This window comes from Stenella coeruleoalba (assembly GCF_951394435.1).
Source record: "Stenella coeruleoalba genome assembly, chromosome: 3".
NCBI lineage: Eukaryota > Metazoa > Chordata > Mammalia > Artiodactyla > Delphinidae > Stenella > Stenella coeruleoalba.
Window position 1 is genome coordinate 155,462,962 of NC_137148.1, and position 7,909 is coordinate 155,470,870.

Here is a 7,909-nt window from a genome sequence, read left to right on the forward strand (position 1 = left end):
CCTGCTCATAGACCAAAAAGAAGAAAAAGAAAAAAAAGACTTGATTTTGCCTTGACACAAAGAGGTATCTGAGATCTGAGCGGAAAACTCAAAGGATGATACAGAGAACTTCTGTGGGATGCTCAAGTTGTGCCCCCACAATGTGAGGGGTGTGTTAGGGTAAAAGCAAGGGGCAATACAACATTTAGTTGTATGTTAGTGAAGTATGATAAACATGCAGACTTGATTAACAGGGTGCTAATAGCTTTCTATACAAGAGGGAATATGTATACACTGTTAAATGTACAGATTAAATTAATATTTGTAACAGGTATCTGTGGAAAGGATTATGTACCAAGTAGCTTGTTTAAAATGAGAAAACACTATCTGACTCCCTTTGAAAGATGGCAGCAATCAGCAAACTATGGGTCATAGGCCAAATCTAGGCCGCTGTCTATGCATGGCCCTTGAGCAAAGAATGGTTGAAAAAAAGAAAAGGAATATGTTACAGAGACTATATGTGGCCCACAAAGCTGAAAATATTTACTCCCTGGCCCTTTACAGAAAAAGTTTGCTGACTCCTGTAAAAGAGAATTGAAAAAAGCCAGTGCTGGGTCAGAGAAAAAGGTTGAGGGATACTCTCTGTTAAGAGATGAGCAAACACATCATAGTTCAATCACAGTGGGAAAATGTTGCCTGCAGTCACTGCAGTCACATTTCTAATGTGCAGCTCTGTAGATTGTCCCATCCATGGGGCAATTCCATACCTACGAGGGAGAAAAAGGTTTTCAGGTTTATTTATGGAGATCCAGTTTGTACACTGCTAAGGCAAAACTCAGCTAAAGTTTTTAATGACCCAGGGCTTTTATCCAGGAAATCAGATGCTGAGGTATCCCAATTTCTGAATTCTGTATCTACAGGGGAAATTTCCTTACCCAATGAGACAAGGTTACTATAGTTCTCCAGCATCACATCTTGGTACAAGTTTCTCTGTGAAGGAGCCAGCTTTCTCCACTCATCCCGCGTAAAGAGCACAGCCACATCTTCGAACGTCACTGACAGCTGTAGAGACAAACATCCCAGCTCATCCAGGACCATCCATCACACAGGGTGAAAAAGGCGGCAGTGGGGAGTAGACGGGCTACCATGAAATGCTTCTATATTATTCTAGGTTCTGAAGGTTCCAGGTCATTTGTTTAATGAACAATTGACCAATGACAAATATATATTGAGTAGCATGAAGTATGAACCAGGCCCCGAGTTAACTGCTACAAGAGATGTGTGGAGGTATTAAGGCCATTAGTGGGAGTGTTAATTAGAATTATCTTCCTGTTGGCAACTTGATAACATACATTACAAGCTTTAAAATGTGCATACTCTTTAACTCTCCAATTACTATATTTGTTTTATAATGAACAGTGAACAAAAATGCCCATGCAAGGACATTTATCATGGTGTTAGTAACAGCAAAGAAATGGAAACAACCTCAATAATCACCGAGAGAGACTAGTGTAAATAAGGCACTCTGTGCTCCCTAAAGCTTGAGGACAGTAATAATGGAAATTAAAATAGCTATAATTTATTGAATGCTTTTTTCAGGCTAAGTACTATTCTTAGAGCTTTATATTAAACTTTAGTGTATATCTTTATTTTATCTTCACAACAACCCCATGAAGAAGGTACTATTATTGTGTCCATTTTACACAAAAGAAAACGAAGAGAAATTTATCCAAGTCACACAACTGGTATGAAGGAAAAACTCACTCCTCCTGCATGTCTCCTCTACTCTTATTACAACACTACTTCACTTCTGACACCAGATGTGGGGTTTTTCCACACACCAAGCAATTGTGGGACACCAGCTGAGTGTCCTACAGTTAAACTCAATTCTGACACCTGAAGATAGTGTCAGATTCCCACAAGACTGGCCTTCTTTCAATGTCAATCACAAGTCCAGGTTGTTACCTGTGCTGCTGACTGACTGGCTATAAATTGGAGGTTTCTACAACCCTCTCCTCAGGTTTGATTAATTTGCCAGAGTGGCTCACAGAACTCAGGAAAACATTTACTTACTAGATTACTGGTTTATTATAAAAGAAGATATAGGAACTGGCAGATGAAAGAGAGGCACAGGGAAGGGGTGCACAGTTTCCATGCTCTCTCGGGATTCACCATTCTCTCCGACTCTCTACATGTTCACCAACCTGGAAGAACTCTGAACACTTCTGGGTTTTTATGGAGGTTCATTACATAGGCATGATTGATTAAATCACTGACCATTGGTGACTGATTCAACTTTCATCTCCTAGGGTGGCGACAGATGGATAAGAGGGGTTATCGGGGGGCAGGACTGAAAATTCCAACACTTTAATCAAGGTTGGTTCCCCTGGCAATTAGCCTGCATCCTTAGGTGGGGTACAAAAGTCACCTCATTAACATAAACTCTGGTGTGGATACAAAACACACCAATTTTGCCTTCATTGCTCTGAAGTAATTTCAGGGATAAAAATCATATATTACTAACCACTTAGGAAATCACAAGGGTTTTGGAAGTTATGTGCCAGGAACACGGACAAAGACCAAATATATATTTAATATTATGAATCACAATATCACAGCTGGTCAGTGGTAGAGGTAGAATTGCAATCCAAGGAACTGCCTCTCAACGCCTATCTCATAGGGTTAAGAAATAAATGATAATCCATACAATGGAGATAAAGAGTAGTGATGGTAGCACAACACTGTGAACATACTTAATGCCAATATACTCAAAAATGGTTAAAGTGGTAAATTTAATCTTATGTATATTTTATCAAAATAAAAAGTTAAAATGATAAAATAAAAAAATACATACATACATATGTACACATGTACATAAATAAATAACAAATAAATAAAGATGCACAGAAAATTATTCTGAGGGCTGCATACCAAAGGTATGACCGTGATTATCTCAAGATGTTGGGGTAAGAGTGATTTTACTTTTTTATTCTCTGAAATTTTTAACATTAACATGCAGTGCATGTATAAGATAATTTATTGGCACACGGCGGGGAATACAAGAAATGATCTTTGCCCTCAAAAGAATTTACAATCCAACTGCAGACAAGAAAAACGCATGAAACAATCTGAACAAGAAAAGTGGCGCTGGACAGGACCATATACTATTTCCTGGTTCAATCCTCATTTTAGAGATGAGAAACACAATGTCCAGGGCAGTTAAGATACCAGGTCACATACTTTTTCAATGGCAGAGACAAGACGATAACTGAAGTTTTCTTTTAACCCAGCACTTGGTGGGTATATTCTCTCTCTGGTCTTAAATGTCCTGTCACTGAGTTTTACACACAAGTCCACGTGGTACTGATGTATCGGCAGCAGGTGAGGTTAGGGAGAAATGTCACATAGGACTCACAAGCAGGGATGGAGAAGATTCTGGGTAAGAGAGCAGCCTGGCTCTGTTGGAATGGAATGGGAAAGGCTTAGAAAAAAGTAGCCCAAATATGCAGAGGCAGGTCCTAGCCACAGTCTCAGAAGATCAACCACTACCACATTTCATGGGTCCAAAAGATACACAACATCACATTGCAGAGAACTCTGGTAATTTGGGGGCCAGGCCTGTCCCGTGTTCTGAAAGATATACCAGAGGAAAGGCTGGATGATAACTAACATAAATTTAGAGGCCAGACATACCTGGGTTTGATTTCAGGTTACCTGACTTCGTTGAGCCTCAGTTTCAAGTGTAAAATGGGGGTAATAACTTCTGCTTCGCTATGAGAGTGAGAACAAAGGTGAAGCCCTCAGGATATTCCCCAGCGACGTTAACTACTATTGTTAGATGAGGATGAGTAAAGGAAGGACACTGTACAGTCATTTCTATCTACCAACAGTAGATAGATAGACATCATGAACTAGAATAATATCGTTTAGCTACCACAAGCACCACATATTGAACATCTACTATGTGCCTGGCCCTGATATGAACGCTTTCCATGTACTAACTCCCAGGATCCTCTCATCTACCCTTTGAGGTAGGCCCGGTTGTTGTATTCATTTTACAGGTGAAGAAACTGAGGCACACAGAGGTAAGAAACTGAAGCACAGAGAGGTGGACTTATTTGCCCAAGACCCATTAACAGCAACAGAGGAGATGGGCACAAACCTGGCCATCTGGCTCAAAAGCCCCACTGAGTAATCACCGTATACACTGCCTCTCCACTACCAACATCCCATGAAACTCTCACTGCTGCTTCCTGAGGAGTCTTCTCTCTGCTCTTGGGAGTCAAGAGACCTCTCCATCTATGTCCCCACCAACATGGCTATCCTTTGTTCACACAGTGGCTCACCTGGATGGGGTCCCATCCTCATTCTCACAACATAAAGATGAAAATGGCAGGTCAATATCAGTTTTCAAGAGAGTGACAGAAGCAAGGCACATGATCCAGAAAGTTAAGATGGAGAAAAAACTAAAAACTATGGACTGGGAAAAGCCTGGCAAAGGTATCATGAGGATTTCTCACGGGCGGAAAGAAAAAGAAAAGCATTCTGGCCAAGGGTAGGGAGGGGGACGTGACTGAGCAAAGGAGGCAGGCCAGAAAGGAACTCTGCCAAGTGCGCACGTTTGTTTGTTCTGACCCTAAGTGGTATAAGACGTGTGGCATCTTATCTATCAATTCAGTAATCATACAGTGAATTGAGATTAATGAATAAAAGAGTGTCTATTAGAAAAAAAAAAAAGAGAAACACAGGCCATGGATTGGGGGGTTGGAGGCAAGCATTCCCTACGCAATCTACCATCCACCAGGGTGGACCAACTCTTCCAAGGGAGAAGGACATTGGCTCCAAATTCTGGCGAAGACTGTACTGGGGAGAAAACGTCAGTTTAAGGGTAAAAAACCAAAAAAACCCATCTGTCTCTAAGACCTGAGATGGCAATGAACTCACCTGAGACCTTGCTTCCCTCTGTTCAGTAGCCATGTCCTCTTTCTGGGCAGTTTCCCCTTAGGATGGGAGAAGTCTCCAGAAGCCAGATCTGAGAGAAGAAAAAGGGAGCCAGGAGGAAGCCCCTTCTGCTTTCCACCCCTCAGAATCAGCAGCTCTGAAACCTTTATATCACTTGAAAATGATGCCAAGTGCCCTCAGAGAAGGAAGTCAGAAGGAACGAGGGGTAGACAGGACCAGAGAGAAGGGCTGGGTCATCCTGGTCCAGGCCCAGCTCTTTCCCTGGCTCAGAGGAAAAGGTCCTAGGACTCCATCAGCAGTAGCAGCAACTCCCTGAGCCTCACCGCGTGCCAGGCACTACCTATCAATACATCATCGAGTCCCACAGCACAGTTGGCACTGTCAGCACCCCATTTTATAGATCAGGAAACTGAGGGCAGAGTGGGAGCAACTTGCCCCAGTCCACACAGCCAGGGAGGGTGGCACCAGGATTCCAAGCACCGCAGGCTCCAGAGCACCTGCTCTAACTTCCCTGCGTGCATGTGACAACTTTTCTCCACCTCAAGCCTTCCCACCCAATTCCTCCCCCTCCTGTCAAGTAAACAATTTCCAGATTTCTAGAGAAAGCTGTTTCGGAAAGGGAAAACATCAGCTCTCCTATGGCGGGGAGAGGGCTGCTGTCTTGAGGAAAGGGCACAGAAAACCAAAGACCTGGGTCCAGTCCTGGCTCTGCCACTGGGGGAAGCCGGCGACTCACTTCTCGCGCAAAACAAGCCTGTCACTCGGGAGTGCAGGGGTGATGATAAAGGGAGGAAATAATTTTCTCACGTTCACTGCCGGCCCGAAACAAATTCAAATGCCCGCAGGCGCTGGGCACGTAGCGCGCTGGGAACTGGTCGGGAAGAAGCAGGAGGGTGGCTGGGTCCAGCCAATGGGGACGAAGTGCCCGACCTGTCTCGTTCAGGGGCACGTCAGTGGGACGGCTGGGGGCGACAGGCGGACAGAGCCAGGGGTGCCCGGCTCTCGGCCCGCCGGCCCCCACAAAGGCCCGGCTCGCGTCTCTTGGGCCTGTGCCCCATGCCCCGGCGACGCATCCTCCCGAAGCCCGGTCCTCCCTCCCACATCCTGCCTACCCCCCGCCGCTCACCTCGCCCAGGCCTCGGGGGTTCCGCGGGCCGCAGGCTGGAGGCTCCGGAACTGCCACGGCCGGACAGCAGCTTCCGCTGGGGACTCCCCGCGGTGCCGCCTGGGCGGACCTCTGGCGGGTAATCAGCTCGCGCCAGCGGCAAACGCCCGACGCCCCACGTAGGTCCGGGAGGGGCGGGGCAAGGACAGTCGCGAGCCCCTCTGGCAAATGTAGTCCAAGCGAGAACAAAAGATCCTGGGAAATGTAGTTTTTCGAGCTTGTCTGCGAGGAGAGCCCCGGCTGAGCCTGTCACTTGTCCAGACTCCATTCTGGGTTCGTGGTCGAGCTCCCTGGGCTGCTGGCTCCTGAGTTCCCAGTTCTTCCAGGAGGAAACAGAGGTTCCTACAGGGCAGTGACTTGTAGCTCTGCATCTGTGTAAATGATAGCAAGGCAAGTAGACAACCGCCAGGAACAAACCTATTTCCCTTTAAGTCTTTCAACAAGAGTGTATGGAGGACTTCCCTGGTGACGCAGTGTTTGAGAACCCGCCTGCCAATGCAGGGGACACGGGTTCGTGTCCTGGTCCCAGAAGATCCCACATGCCTTGGAGCAACTAAGCCTGTGTGCCAGAACTACTGAGCCTGTGCTCTGCCGGCGAGCCACAGCTACTGAGCCCATGTGCCACAACTACTGAAGCCTGTGCTCCTAGAGCCCATGCTCCGCAAGAAAGAGAAGCCACCGCGATGAGAAGCCCACGCACCTCAACGAAGAGTAGCCCCTGCTCACACCACAACTAGAGAAAGCCTGTGAGCAGCAACGAAGGCCCAACACAGCCAAAAATAAAGAAAGAAAAATTTATATTAGAAAAAAAATGTATGGATCACCTGCTATGTGCCAAGCCCCATTGTAAAGGATTTGAAATACCTCAGTGGGCAAAAGAGAGATCATTGCTCTGGAGAACTGTTTTGGGAGGTGGGGGTGGGGGAAGGAGGTAGAGAGCAGACAATAAGCCATGAATATAATTATATAACATTTTAGGAGATAAGTGTTATGGGAAAAAGTGAAAGGAGAGCAGTGTGGTGGGGATTTGGGGCTCATTTGGGAAAGTGAGTAGGGTGGGTCCTCACAGGCCTCACTGAGAGAGTGAGATTGGAGGGAAGAGTCAGAGGCAGTGCAGGAGAGGAGGGCCATTTCAGGCACTGAGAAGCCAACAAATTTTTTTTTTTATTTGTAAAGAAACACATGTCCCATTTAGAAGGTTTGATAAATAAAATAAAGAAAGATGCACTTGATACCACCACACAAAAATAAATGATTAACATTTTGGTGAACATCTTTTAGCAGCCCTTTGAACTCCATATTAATCTCTCTGATAGTCACACCAATCTGTTTTTAACAAAATGGAATATTGCAGATAGCAATTGTAACCTATGTTGGTTACAATTATGTGTGGGTTTTTTTCCCCACTTAAGAATATTCCTTGAATATTTGAACTTGCCAAAAAATATTATCCGTCAGTAGCGTTTTCAGTGACTTCAGTACATTCTATTGCATTTAAATAAATTTTTTTGTTAAACATATTTAAACTTATTTATTTAAATGTATTTACCTAATATTTTACCCCTACTGTTAGTTATATTTTTCCTAGTTTTTTGCTCCATTAATATCCTTATAGCTATATCTTTGAAAATTATTTTCTTTTATTTATTTATTTATTTATTTATTTTTGGCTGTGTTGGGTCTTTGTTTCTGTGCGAGGGCTTTCTCTAGTTGCAGCGAGCGGGGGCCACTCTTCATTGCGGTGCGCGGGCCTCTCACTATCTCGGCCTCTCGTTGTGGAGCACAGGCTCCAGACGTGCAGGC

General features: G+C 44.8%; 1 long non-coding RNA gene across 2 annotated transcripts; it reads right to left on the reverse strand.

The window, feature by feature from the left end:
• Window positions 1–7: 7 nt before the first annotated feature.
• LOC307185115 lies at window positions 8–6,255 on the reverse strand. 2 transcript variants are annotated; one of them, XR_013827884.1, is made up of 4 exons: window positions 6,068–6,255; window positions 4,924–5,011; window positions 915–1,041; window positions 8–746 (listed from the first exon to the last, which is right to left on the reverse strand). It is a non-coding gene; the product is annotated as an uncharacterized lncRNA (long non-coding RNA). The 2 variants fall into 2 exon arrangements; XR_013827885.1 differs by having other exon boundaries at window positions 8–1,041.
• Between the last annotated feature and the right edge of the window lie 1,654 nt (window positions 6,256–7,909).